The 14,129-nt window shown below is 38.4% G+C and overlaps 1 protein-coding gene across 12 annotated transcripts in view; it reads right to left on the bottom strand.

Moving 5' to 3' along the window:
- The window catches only part of USP54 (ubiquitin specific peptidase 54), a 128,407-nt gene that overhangs the window by 71,259 nt on the left and 43,019 nt on the right, over positions 1-14,129 (bottom strand). For 3 of the 12 annotated variants that reach the window (XM_077778706.1, XM_077778702.1, XM_077778708.1), the window contains exon 1: positions 6,364-6,465. The exons of 2 other annotated variants lie outside the window; for them this stretch is intronic. The gene's annotated coding sequence lies outside the window, so the exon portion shown is untranslated. Of the gene's footprint in view, positions 1-6,363; positions 6,472-6,583; positions 6,786-14,129 lie in introns of those variants that run through there. 7 more of the 12 variants (XM_077778705.1, XM_077778707.1, XM_077778698.1 and 4 more) reach the window with 6 other exon arrangements.

The following is a 14,129-nucleotide window of genomic DNA, read 5'->3' as shown; positions in this document are numbered from 1 at the left end:
AACTTATCAAACTCAACAGCCAAAGACAAATAATCCAGTGAAGATGCAGTGAACATGAATAGACACTTCTCCAGAGAAGACATCCAGATGGCCAACCAACACATGCAAAAATGCTCAACATCACTCATCGTCAGGGAAATACAAATCAAAACAATGAGATACCACCTCACACCTGTCAGAAGGGCAAACATTACAACCCAGGCAACAACTGATGTTGGTGAGGATGCGGCGAAAGAGGATCTCTTTTGCATGGCTGGTGGGGATGCAAACTGGTGCAGCCATCCTGGAAAACAGTATGGAGGTTCCTCAAAAAGTTAAAACTAGAATTTCCTTATGACCCAGCAATTGCACTACTAGGTGTTTATCCAAGGGACACAGGTGTGCTGTTTCGAAGGGGCACATGCACCCCAACGTTTATAGCAGTTCTATAGACAATAGCCAAAGTATGGAAAGAGCTCAAATGTCCACTGACAGACGAATGTATAAAGAAGATGTGGTATATATATACAATGGAGTATTACTTGGCAATCAAAAAGAATGAAATCTTGCTATTTGCAACTACATGGATGGAACTAAAGGGTATTATGCTAAGCGAAATTAGTCAGTCAGAGAAAGACAGATATATGACTTCACTCATATGAGGACTTTAAGATACAAAACAGAAGAACAGAAGAACATAAGGGAAGGGAAGCAAAAATAATATAAAAACAGGGAGGGGACAAAACATAAGAGACTCTTAAATATAGAGAACAAACAAAAGGGTTGCTGAAAGGGCTGTGAGGGGGGATGGGCCAAATGGGTAAGGGGCATTAAGGAATCTACTCCTGAAATCATTGTTGCACTATATGCTAACTAACTTGGATGTATATTAATTAATTTTTTAAAAACAAAAAAATAATATAGACCTTACCAAAATTAAAATATTTTGTTAATTGTTGATTTGTTAATAAAACAAAAATATTTTATTTTAATATTTATTAAAACATTACAATTCAAAAAGAAATGTACAAAAAATAAAGCAGAACTGAATTATTTGAGCTTCAGGGCCCACAGAATGTGAATCCTATTACAGAAAATGGGCCTCTGTAGTATATGTTACTTAAGAAAATACATAATTCAAAAGCTACTTTAAATTCAGTAATACTGGGGCACCTGGGTGGCTCAGTCAGGTAAACATCCAATTCTTGATATTGGCTCAGGTCATGATCTCCCGGTCGTGAGATCAATCTCCACAATGGGCTCCTCGCTGGTGTGGAGACTGCTTGGGATTCTNCCCAAGTTCATGCACACATGCTATTCGAGCGCTCTCTCAAAATAAACATTTAAATAATAATAAATTCAGTAATACCAATAAATTTGCATTTTACTAATCAAAGCAACATATCTAGTATGTTACTCATCGTATTAAGTTTATTAGCACTAAACAGGTCAGTTATACTGTTGACGTACATTTGGGTTTTGCATTCTTGAGCCCGCTGTAATAATGCCACTAAGGATCCACAGCTGACAAAATAAAAATTACAGTGCTTGGGGTGCCTGGGTGACTCAGTCAGTTAAGCCTTCGACTTCAGCTCAGATCATGATCTCGCTGTTTGTGAGTTTGAGCCTCACACCAGGTTCTGTGCTGACAGCTTAGAACCTAGAGCCTGTTTCAGATTCTGTGTCTCCCTCTCTCTCTCCCCCCCCCCCCATTCACACACACATTCTCTCTCTCTCAAAGATAAACATTAAAACTTTTTTTTAATGACAGGGCTTTTTTTTTTTTTAATGTTTGCTTATTTTTGAGAGCAACAGGGCACAAGCAGGGAAGAGGCAAAGAGAGAGAGGGAGACACAGAATCTGAATTAGGATGCCAGGCTTGAACTCACCAACTGTGAGATCATGACCTGGGCTATAGTCGGATATTAACCGATTGAGTCACCCAAAAACTAAATATCAAAAAAACTGTAATTTCTTCAAAAATAAAAATAAGTAAATAAAAAGTGTTCCCAGATTCTTTCCCTCTTCCACCTTTCCATTTTCACCTATTTCATCCTCTTCTGGGCTCGCAGCACATATGGAACATTCCTTCCCTCATGTTACAGTTATTTGTGTGCATGGACTATAGCATATATTCCTTAAAGACATCTTTTTATTCCATACAGAGGTTGAATATACAGGCACTAAGTCATTGAATGTTTAATTGAAAGGGAAAACTTTTTGTTTGAAGGGATAAGTACCTAGAACAACGAATTCCAACACCCTGATAAATTCTGACTTTCCTTAAATAAAAGAGCCCCCCCAAATGCCCATATCTAGCTTATGATACTGCAGATTTTTTCTAATGGAGACCATCGATTGAATCAATATTTGCTTTTGATTCAAGCTTGAAAATAAAGAGATAAGCATCTACAACCATTAAAAAAGGCTAAGCTATTTGTTGATTTATGGGCTAGTTATCTCAAACTCCCCAGTGAATACAGTTACTCAACTCAAACAATTTCCTGAGGGTTGGACTTTGGCAGCTTCAAATTATTACATCATGTACAACAACAAGAACTGTATGATAATAAAAAATAGAAAGGTTTATTTTTCCTTTTATAAGAACTTAGAAAACTCATGTAAACGAATTTTCCAAAACCAATTAGAAAGATAATACAAAGACAAGAAAACATGTTTCACTTTGTTATAACTGACAAACTCAGAAACGACAGTTGCAGGCTACTTAGCCCAACCTTATAAGGATTCAGAATTGTAAAGATAATTTACTGACTTCTGAGGGAAGCAGCATGATAGTAGAAAGAACATAGTGGTTAAAAGTGCAGACTCTGCAGAGCCAACTACCTTACATAACCTCAGGAAACACCATGCTCACAGTGGAGATCCAAGGGGTACCATTTCCAGAGAACACTATGTGAATTATACAACTTAGGGTTCAGAGTTAGCAAAGTAGAACAGATCTGGACTCCACCACCTAACAACTAACAACTGTATCATCTTAACCAAGTTATTGAATCAGTTATTGAAGTCTCAGGCACCTCATTAGTAAAATGGGATTAATAAATAACATCTAAATCATGGGGTTGTTGTGGGAATTAAATGCAATAATGTACACATTTAATTAGCCCAGTATCTGGTATAAGTGAGACATAAATGCTTTGATGATGATGATAAAAAATAAGATGAATCTACATTCCAATCCTGCTCTATCACTTTCAGATCATTTACTACCTATAATATATATGATCTGTTGATTGTATTCAACAAAATTATATATGCAAAATATTTAGGGCCAGGTACAAAATAAGAGCTCTGATTATGATGATGGGTGATGGTGGGCACCTGGCTGATTCAATTGGTAGAGCATACCAACTCTTTTTTAAAAAATTCTTTTTAATGTTTTATTTATTTTAGAGAGATTGAGTATGAGCAGAGGAGGGGCAGAGAGATAGAGGGAGACAGAATCTGAAGCAGGCTCCAGGCTCTGAGCTGTCAGCACAGAGCCCAATGTAGGGCTCAAACTCATGAACCATGAGACCATGACCCAAGCACAAGTCGGATGCTTAGCCAACTGAGCCACCCAGGTACCCCTAGAGCATCACAACTCTTGATCTCAGAGTCATGAGTTCGAGTCTCACACTGGGCAGAGTTTACTTTAAAAAAAAAAAAAAAGAGTGATCACGATGAGTGGCCATCCCCTATGCCTCTCCCCTTCTCTCTCCCTTTTTCTATTACATGTACCAACACACATACACATAAACAATGTAAAAATTTTATGAATTAAACTATAATTGTTAGCATAAACCCAAAGCCATATCAAAATTAAGACAAATGTTTTCTGAAAATAATGCATTCTCAATATACAATTCACTTAGACTACTATAATAACTTCCAAACCATTTTCCCTTTCTAATCCTGTCTATAAAATATTGCCAAAAACAAACTCTGATCAATCACTATTTAGCCTAGAAAACTTCAGTGACAAAATACAGTCAAAACTCCTTGGCCTTAAGTAGCCTTCTATAATCTTAACCCATGCACGTTTCCAACCTCATTTATCATTAATCCCTTTAGAACACAAAAAAGATTTGCTCTGTGTATACACCCAGGTTTTTGTTCAATAAGGAATATTACTTCCTTTCCCACTCCATCTTCCCAGTCCTACCTAATACAAGTAATCCTTTCCATTCAGCAAACCTGTTTGAAGAAGCCATTCTACTGGCAATTTATAGTAATGGGGATTAATGATAGTCACACCCTATCAGAAAGGAGTAGTCATTTATATTAACTCACTTTCCAAAGCATTGTCTAAATACGGCTCCTGACCAATTGGGACATATTCCCTCCCTCCCAGGTCTATGAAAGAAAGATACTCTACTTTATGGCCACAAGGACTAACACAATATTCCTTCTCAAACACACTGCTAATAGCACCAAATTAGTTAACAGCAGGGGTTAAAGGAAAGAGAATCCATAGCAATTATATTAGGCCCCAACATGGCAAAATGATAACCATGAGTTGCATGAAGTTGCCCTATATTATCCTCTGGCTCGACAACTCATCTTAGAACTAGAGATTTTTCCCCCTAATTTTTTAAACCCCTAAGGCTTCTTAAGTTAAATCCTGGATTTCAATAATGCTCTGTAATGATTCATTATAAACACACCACTACCCCAATTCTTTCAGCACAAACAATAATAAAAGCATGGTGGCTCTATAAACAAGAGGAAAATAGGAAGGGAAGCAAGCCACTGACTGCACTGGCTTGACTCATTTCTGCTGGGAGAACACTGGTACTGAATGGCACAAGCAACTCCAGTGTCAGAGACCAAGCACATGACTGGGAAGGTGACAGAGGATAGCAAGAAAAGACAGCCATCTATAAAGAACTCCTTCTCAAGGGTGCCTGGACGGCTCAGTTGGTTAAGCACCTGAATGGGATTTTGGCTCAGGTCATGATCTCATAGTTCGTGAGTTAAAGCCCCACATCAGGCTCTGTGCTGATAGTGCAAAGCCCACTGGGATTTTTTGTCACTCTCTTTCTCTCAAAAATAAATAAATAAACTTAAAAAAAAAAAAAAGAACCCTCCTCTATGGGGGCAGGAGGTGGAGGAATGGGCAAAGATCCACTGAAATCTACTCCAAAAGCCTTTATAACACTCAAAATCACGCTACCAGACTCCAGGTTTTCAGCCAGTTAAAATCCTAGGTCTAACACAACAGAGGGACTTTCAACAAGTTATTTAGCTTTGAAATTAGAATAGCAGTCACCACTTAATGAACACCAACTCTGAGCTAGGCACCAGATATATGATATGCCCTTTAATTCCCAAAACTAATCTGTCAAATAGGGATTATTCTTTTGCAGAAAAGAAAAACCCATGTTCCTTCTACCCATGCATGACTGCTGCCCAGAGGGATATTACTACCTGTCTGGCAAGATTGTACTGGTAATTAGAAGTAAATGCAAAGTACTTAGCATAGAAACTAGCACCTGCCACATTGTAAAAACTCAGGAAATCATTACTATACAAGTGCAACTATCTCTTGGATAAGTGACTCAATTGAACAGCAATAACATCCCATGAACAAGTTTTCCCTCACACTGTTTACCATAAAAATTTTAATTAGCAATATTTTCTGAGAACTGAAGGGGTACACATGTACAACTTCTTAGCTGAGGATCGACACAACCCAAAGAAATAAAAAGCTCATTATGAAAGTGATATTTGACTCCATCTGAACACCAAATATTAAATATTTTACTTTCAAAAGGATTATATATCTCATACCTCAAGGGAGCAGGAGCTAATAAACAAATCTATCTTTCCAAAAAAATAATTCCCAGAAGATCTGTTATCCTGAAGTACTCAGCAAACCAGTTCCCAGAATTAACAACCTATTACTATAATCTTAGTGAATTTTGCCAAAAACATTCTGCTGAGAGGAAAAAAGAATTACTCTGCTTCTGGAAGTAAATACTACTTTCCAGCTTATCCACAAAATAGATCTTTTCCTTCATTATTACTTTTATCAATATGTTCATACTAAAAATATTTTTTAAATCACAAATAACCTTCTATTTGAAGGAAATTTAAAATACTAAACCTGTAACACCTGCTTCAATCTTAATGAGCTCAAGAAAATCTATGAGAATGTTTTTTAAACCAGTAATAAACATCAAATTTCCAAAGCTTAATAATTGAAACACAGAGGAGAGAAGAGCAAAAAAACTGAAGCCCTCCTGAAAGTAAAGACAGTCGAACACCCTCAATTTCAAAGTTTAAACCTTTGCTATTCAAAGCAACACTTCACAAAGACTGACCAGAGACAAAGACTATATCCCTCCATCCATTCAGTTTTGCCACAAGCACAATACTTACCAGACAGCACGCTCAACCTCCAGCAATTCCAAGGGCATCTATGGGGCAAGGGATGGAGGAATGAGGAGGGCCAAGGGAAGAGCTAGAGGTGCAGGGTGGGAAGGGTATGAGAGGGAGGAGACAACTGCAGCTTAGCAACAATGGGAAACTATGAATCTAAACCACAAAGGCTTCCTGCAGAACAGGATAACAGGGAAGGGCATTTCTTTTTACCACCTACCAGGAGCTCAGAGCTGACAATTCATGATAAAGCTAAAAAGATGGAGCCTCCAATTAAATATAAACAAGGTAAACTTAAGAAAGTAACCAAAAGTAACTTGAAAGTACAAATCGCAAACTTCATAGAGGCTTAAGAAAAACAATTAGGAGACTGTTTTCTCTAGGGGCATTCCTGATGACAAAGGTCAGCAGTGTAACAATAAGGTTTGCAGGATAGCAGCTGCTTCCAAACAGAGGCCCAGCCCTAAAAAACATTCCTTTGCAGTACAGTCAAAAGGAGCACTAGAAGACACATTCGTAGTACTTTAGAGTTACTGTTTGAATCCTTAATTCAGAATTCCAAAACCTGCAAAACTCCTCCTTAAACAAGACACACTCTTAAAGAAAGTTATTGTGTGAACTGACTAGTTGAATGCAAGAATCAATTTTAAAATCCTTGGGATCTCAAAGGTTCCCAAAACCAAAGGCAAAAAAGACAGTGAAAGATCTCCACCCCTCTCTCAAGGAAGAGGCCAAGTTATGTCACCAAGAATAAACAGCAGGCAGAGTCCTGCCCCCAAGCATGTGATCAGTCAGCCCAGAACTTACATTTGCAGGCAGGGCACAAAGGCCCCAGAGTACCAACACACACCCTTCTATGTATTACTCCCAGTTATAAAACAGCTTTATTGAAAGGAGTTGTTTTAATAAGCATACTGATTAAAAAAAAAACTCATCAGTAGAATCCTGCCAAATATGAAGGTTTGTTGTATTTCTATAATTTGCAAGAAAATGAGTTGACTTATAAAAAGATTTAGTTAAGATTTATTAGTAAAATTAAACATATTCAGGCACTGCCCAAAACTAATTAAGCTCTTACATTTTAATAATATACTAAAGTACTCCTTTCACAGCAGGAAGAATATCCAAATTAAAAAAAATACTACTGCTATTCTTTTGCTAACTATTAGTATTCTAACAGGTCTCCCAGTGGTAGGTGGGGGTGGAGATGTCATTCCAAGTATGAAACAGGCTTTCTACTAATCAGTGCTAATTGCAAAGAAAGAATGTACAAATATCAATGTCAAGCTCTCTAATCAAGTCATTCAGTGATGGTTATACAATTGTTGTGGGACTAATCAAATAAACTGGAGTACTGGGGCAGAGTTAACAAATCTTAAACCCTGGTTACAATGTAACTAGATAAATGACTGCCTGTATTAGCCAGGCAAGGGAGGTGATTCACAGGAAAATCTCACCCTAACAGATTATAATCTCTTTTGAAACCCCTCAGAAAATAATTCACATAAAACTCTCTTATATAATTATATTCCACCTTGTATAAGTATTTTTTGACATTTCTTATTTTCCTTTTCAAGACTGTACAAGAGATTCTGTCTCACATACAGAGACAACCCTGCGTCAACAACTGGGCCCTCTCCATATATATATATATATATATCATGAGCAGGGAGGAATTACCTCTAAGACTTGAATAAAGCAATCAAGAGAAATGGGGGCAGGGGTTAATGGAAGAACACAGGTTAAAAAGTCCCTACTTGGTCTGATCCCACAACTTTTCATAATTGGTCTCCACCAGCAGGCAGGATAGGGTACAGCAGAATGTTCAATTTAACGAAAGAATCGAAAGAAATAACGTTTTGCTCCTCTTAAAGTCTTAAAAGAAACCACTGCTCTAAGAAAAACCGACTCCTCCTGAAAGTAACCCCAAAGCAAAATCATTTTTGTTGGCTTTTGTTTCTGAGATGCTAATGATAATGCTGATGTTGGGCAATAAAGTTAAGAGTAGAGTGGCTCCAAAGAAGCCAAATTGGAAAACAAAAGCCTCTTGATTCTAGCACTCCAGAGGGTAATGAGGAAGTTTGTGGACTTTTAAATAAACTATGGAGGATTGATGTGGGAAGCAGCAAGGTAGAGACTGCTTTATATCAAGTGGAAGCCCATTAAAATAGTAGCATTTGATCCCTGGGCTATATGCTCACAGGAGAAGAAAAAAAAAGAGCTTAATACAAAACTGTTAAACTGGAGTTACGGAAAATGAAACTAAGAAATGGATTTGATCTTAGTTAACAAGGAACACAAGAAAAAATATTCTAGCTTTTTGACTCTATATTGTATGGAAGAATATACTGGAAAATCAATGGAAAACAAGAAAATCTATACATTTAATTTGCATCTAGTGCTTTTTTAAAGTTTATTTATTTATTTTGAGAGAGAGAGCGCGCGCGCACATGGGTGCACAAGCAGGGGAGGGGCAGAGAGAGAGAATTCGAAGCAGGCTTCGCACTGTCAGTTCAGTACCCAACAAACCCATGAACAGTGAAATCATGACCCGAGCCCAAGTCAAGAGTCAGACACTCAACCGACTGAGCCACCTAGGCGTCCCTCTAGTTTTTATTCTGCAATTGATTCACACTGTTTGTAAGTAGTGTGTACCTTCAATATCTGGTTATTTCTCTCAGGTACACATTATTGAGAAGAGGTAGACTGCAGACGAGAGAGAAAAGAGAGAAAAAAAACCCCAACCAATCCTGAGGACACATTTGAGAGAAGCTTTGGTTGTTAAGCACAGTCCTAAGCAGTAAAACCATCCAAGAAAACTGTGTATTTCTAACATAAATGAACTCTAAAAAAAAAAAGAGGAAAGTCAGTCAGGGACCCATTATTTGCATCTCTGTTATAATACTATGATTATTTAAATTCATGTATTAAATTACACCTTGCATATTCCTAAAAATTACTTCAAATAGCATTGTCATTATGAATATTAGCCAACATATCTCTAGAACAGGGCTTAAATTTTCTTAAAGTAGACTGAAAGCTCCTAGAAAGCAGGAAGAATGTGAAATATCTTTCAAGCGTAGTACAGGCATCACCTAATATCTAGTCTCACAGCAAGCAGTAAAAAATATGAATCTGTCATTCTCTTTAAACCTTAAACCTGCAAGTTTAAGGTATAATCAAAAAAGAAGAAAATGATAATGGAGGGAGAATGCTGACTAAATACTCAATGCCAGTAAAAGTTATGTTGGTAGCCTATTCCTGTTCTAGAAGAGATAAGTTCAGTCACACTCTGCCTAGGTGATCTCATCAGACCACACAGATTTTGAACTTACTACTTTCTGCAAATAGAGGAAGCCACTGAGGTCTTGTTATGATGCTTCTATACTAAGACTCCCCCTCCAATTTTCTCAAACCATGTCTCATCCCTAATCCTGTATTTTTCTCATGTTAACCTGCTCTATTCTTATTCTAAACCTCTTCAAACCCTTAGACAACACAACCACTTCTAGAGCTCTTTCTTCTAGTGTTCTTACTCCAAATTTGTGAAGATTTGGGGCAGACACATGAGGATTAAGGGACAAGTGAGGACAGTGCCAAAAGTCCAGGATGCCACAAACTAAACTGGGGAACTGGGGTGTCTGGGTGGCTCAGTCGGTTGAGTGTCTAATTTCAGCTCAGGTCATAATATGGTTTATGGCTTTGAGCCCCACATTGGGTTCTGTGCTGACAGCTCACAGCCTGGAGCCTACTTCGGGTTCTGTATGTGTCTCTCTCTGTCCCTCCTTTGCTCATGCTGTCACTCTCTCAAAATAAATAAACATTAAAAAATAAGGGGCACCTGGGTGGCTCAGTCGGTTAAGCATCCAACTTCAGCTCAGGTCATGATCTCACAGTTCATGGGTTCAAGCCCCACATCAGGCTCTGTGCTGACAGCTAGCTCAGAGCCTGGAGCCTGTCTTCAAATTGTGTGTCTCCCTCTCCCTCTGACCCTCCCCTGCTCATGCTATCTCTATCTCTCTTTCAAAAATAAATAAAAAACATTAGAAAAAATAAATAAAATAAAATGGGGAATAAACTGAAGACCAATTTGCTCCTGGTTCTGAAAACACCTTTCTTTGTGTCTGAAATAACTGTGTGCTGAAATAGAAGGTATCTCCTTAAAAGGTTTTAAGAAATAAATTGAACCATTATTTTCTAATAATTCCACTATTGGGCATTTACCTCCCAAAAAAAACAAAAAGACTAATTTGAAAAGATACATGCAGCCCTAAGTTTATTACAGCATTATTTACAATAGCCAAGATATAGAAGGAACCTGTGTCCATCAACAGAGGATGGATAAGGAAAATGTGGTGTACACACACAGAGAGAAATATTACACGACCATAAAAAGGATGAGGTTATGCCATCTGAGACAAAATGGGTGGACCTAGAGGGTATTAAGCTAAATGAAACACAACAGAGAAAGACAAATACCATATGATTCCATTCATAAATGAAATCTTTTTAAAAAATGAAACAAACAAAAAGCAGAACCAGACCTATAAATACAGAGAACAAACTAATGGTTGTTGGGAGGGGAAGGAAAATGGGTGAAGGCAAGAGGAAGACTTCCAGTAATGGAATTAATAAGTCATGGCAATAAAAGGCACAGCATAAGGAATATAGTCAATTGTACTGTAATAGCAATGTAATGGGACAGATGGTAGCTACACTTGTGGGGAAAACTTGTCAAATCACTAGTTATACACCTGAAACTAATGTAACATTGTGTATCAACTGTACTCAAATAAAAGGAAAAGAGGGGCACTTGGATGGCTCAGAGGGTTGAGCCTCGAATTTGGGCTTAGGTCATGATCGCACAGTTCACCAATTCAAGCCCCACATCAGGCTCTGTGCTGAAGCTCAGAGCCTGGAGCCTGCTTCAGATTCTGTGTCTCCCTCTCTCTCTGCCCCTCCCCCACTCTCTCTCTCTCTCTCTCTCAAAAAAATATTTTTTTAAGGAAAAGAAAAAAAAAGAACCAAATTGAGTCTACTGTTGTGGTAAACTGTCAGCAGCATAATTTATATTTTTTGCAATATTGTTTCCTGAAAGATTTTTTTGTCTTCCCTAACAGTAGTGAAAGTCTCTGAGATTTCTACCATACTTCAGCAAACTTAAACTGATTTGGGGTAGAGTTACAAAGAATGTGTTAGGATATACATGGTAAAATTTTCCCTGTGTTCAACAGAACCTTAAATATCACACAATTGTGCCAGGAGAATTCAATAAGAAAAGAATAGTCTCATTAAAAAATGGCACTGAAGGATGCCTGAGTGGCTGAGTCAGCTGAGCAACCGATTCTCGATTGTGGATCAAGTCATGATCCCAGGGTGGTGGGATCAAGCCCGGTACCAGGCTCTGTGATGACAGTGAGGAGCCTGTTGGGATTCTTTTTCTCTCATTCTCTCTCTGTCCCTTCCCTGCTTACATGCGTGTTCTCTCACTTTCTTTAAAATATTAAAAAAAGGGGAGCCTAAGTGGCTCAGTGGGTTGAGCATCCGACTTCGGCTCAGGTCATGATCTCACGGTTTGTGAGTTAGAGCCCCACATGAGGCTCTGTGCTGAATGCTTGCTCAGAGCCTGGAGCCTGTTTCAGATTCTGTGTCTCCTTCTCTCTCTGCCCCTCCCCAGTTCATACTCTGTTTCACACTGTCTCTCAAAAATAAATAAAAAATGTTAAAAAAATTAAAATATTAAAAAAGCAGGGGCACCTAGATGGCTCAGTCAGTTAAGCGTCTGACTCTTGATCTCAGCTTGGGTCATGATCTCATGTTTCATGAGATTGGGCCCCATGTCGGGGTTTGTACTGACTGAATGGAGTCTACCTGAGATTCTTTCTCTCTCTCTCTCAAAAATAAAATAAAGTTAAAAAAATAAAATAGTAAACAAATGGGGTCAAATATCTGGGGCACCTGGGTGGCTCAGTCCATTGAGCATCTGACTCTTGGTTTTGGCTCAGGTCATGATCTCACAGTTCATGAGACTGAGTACACAATGGGCTCTGTGTTGACAGTGTGGAGCTTGCTTAGGATTCTCTCTCCCTCTCTTTTTCTCTGCTCCTCCCTCTCTCAAAATAAATAAACCTTTTATAAAATGGGGTCAGGGGTGCCTGGGTGGCTCAGTAGGTTGGGCATCCAACTCTTGATTTCAGTTCAGATCATGGTCTCACAGTTGGTGAGTTTGAGCCCCACATCAGGTTCAGCACTGACAGTGTGGAGCCTGCTTGGGATTCTCTCTCTCTCCCCCTCTCTCTCTGCCCCTCACATGCTCTCGGTCTCTCAAAATGAATTAAAAAACATTTTTAAAAAGTGAAAATTCAAAATTCAAAACTGAGGTCCAATGTCTAAATGAATGAGCTAAAACTATAAAATTTTTAGAAGGGGCACCTGAGTGGCTCAGTCAGTGAAGTACCAACTCTTGATTTTGGCTCAGGTCATGATCTTGCAGTGGTGGGATTGAGCCCCAAGTCAGGCTCCACATTGGGCGTGATGTCTGCTTGAGACTCTCTCTCTCCCTCTGCCCCTCCCCTGCTCACACATGCATGCATTTGTGTACACACATGCACATGCTCCCTCTCTCTCAAAAAATAAAAAACTTGTAGATAAATGTTCATAGTAGCATTATTCATATAGCCAAAAAGTGGAAACAATCCAAATGTACACCAACTAATGAATGGATAAATTGTGGTATATTCATACAACGGAATAGTATTCAACCAACCATTCTAAGAATGAAGCACTAATATATGCTACAACATGTATAAACCTTGAAAGCATGCTAAGTGAAAGAAGCCAATCACAAAAGACCACTTATTGCATGATTCTAATTATATGAAATGTCCAAAATAGGCAAATTATAGACACAGAAAGCAGCTGCCTAGGGCTGAGAGGAGGTGTGAAGGAAATGGAAAGTGACTCTAAGTATAGCATTTCTTTTGGGGGTGATAAAAATGTTCTAAAATTGATTGTGGTGATGGTTGTTCCACGTTGCAAATACATTAAAAACCATTGGGGGCACCTGGGTGGCTCCATTGGTTAAGCATCTGACTTGGTTTCAGCTCAAGTCATGATCTCGCAGTTCCTGGGATTGAGCCTAGCCTCAAGCTCTGTGCTGACAGCTGGGAGCCTGCTTGGGATCCTCTGTCTCTCCTCTCTCTCTGCCCTACTTTCCCCTCAAAATAAATAAATAAACTTAAAAAAAAAAAACACTGAATTGTACAGTTTAAGTGGGTGACTTGTCTGGTATGTGAATTGTATCTCAGTAAAGCTGTTTTTCAAGAAATCACAATTTCTCTTTTTAAAAACAAGGACACTCTTTATTTCATGTCTGTGGTTTAAATTAGGTCCCAATAAACAGCAGCAGCTGCCACCTGGTAAAACAAGATGACTTCAAATGCTTGGCAAACAATTTCTATGTGTATGAGATTTTTAACAGCTGTTTTTAAAGAATACATAAGCAAAGAATGTCAGTCTGTCAGTACATTCTTAAACTCTGACATTGTCATTTAATTCAGGACAGAATGCAATCACCATTTTCCCTATATCAAGAAAACAACAGTAATACTATCGATTACACGTATGTCCAAAATGGATGGAGACAGATAATTCACTTTGACAAAAATAAGGCTGAAAATGCCATCAAAATGGCACAGCAGCAAAAGTCAGAGTGCATATCTTCTGTTTGTGTGGAAAGACAGAACAGATGAACAAAACAGGCTGAA

The sequence above is a fragment of the Crocuta crocuta genome, unplaced genomic scaffold (assembly GCF_008692635.1).
Source record: "Crocuta crocuta isolate KB4526 unplaced genomic scaffold, BGI_CrCroc_1.0 scaffold167, whole genome shotgun sequence".
Taxonomy (NCBI): domain Eukaryota; kingdom Metazoa; phylum Chordata; class Mammalia; order Carnivora; family Hyaenidae; genus Crocuta; species Crocuta crocuta.
The sequence above is the reverse complement of the archived record's forward strand: the minus strand, read 5'-3'. Positions and strand labels throughout refer to the sequence as shown.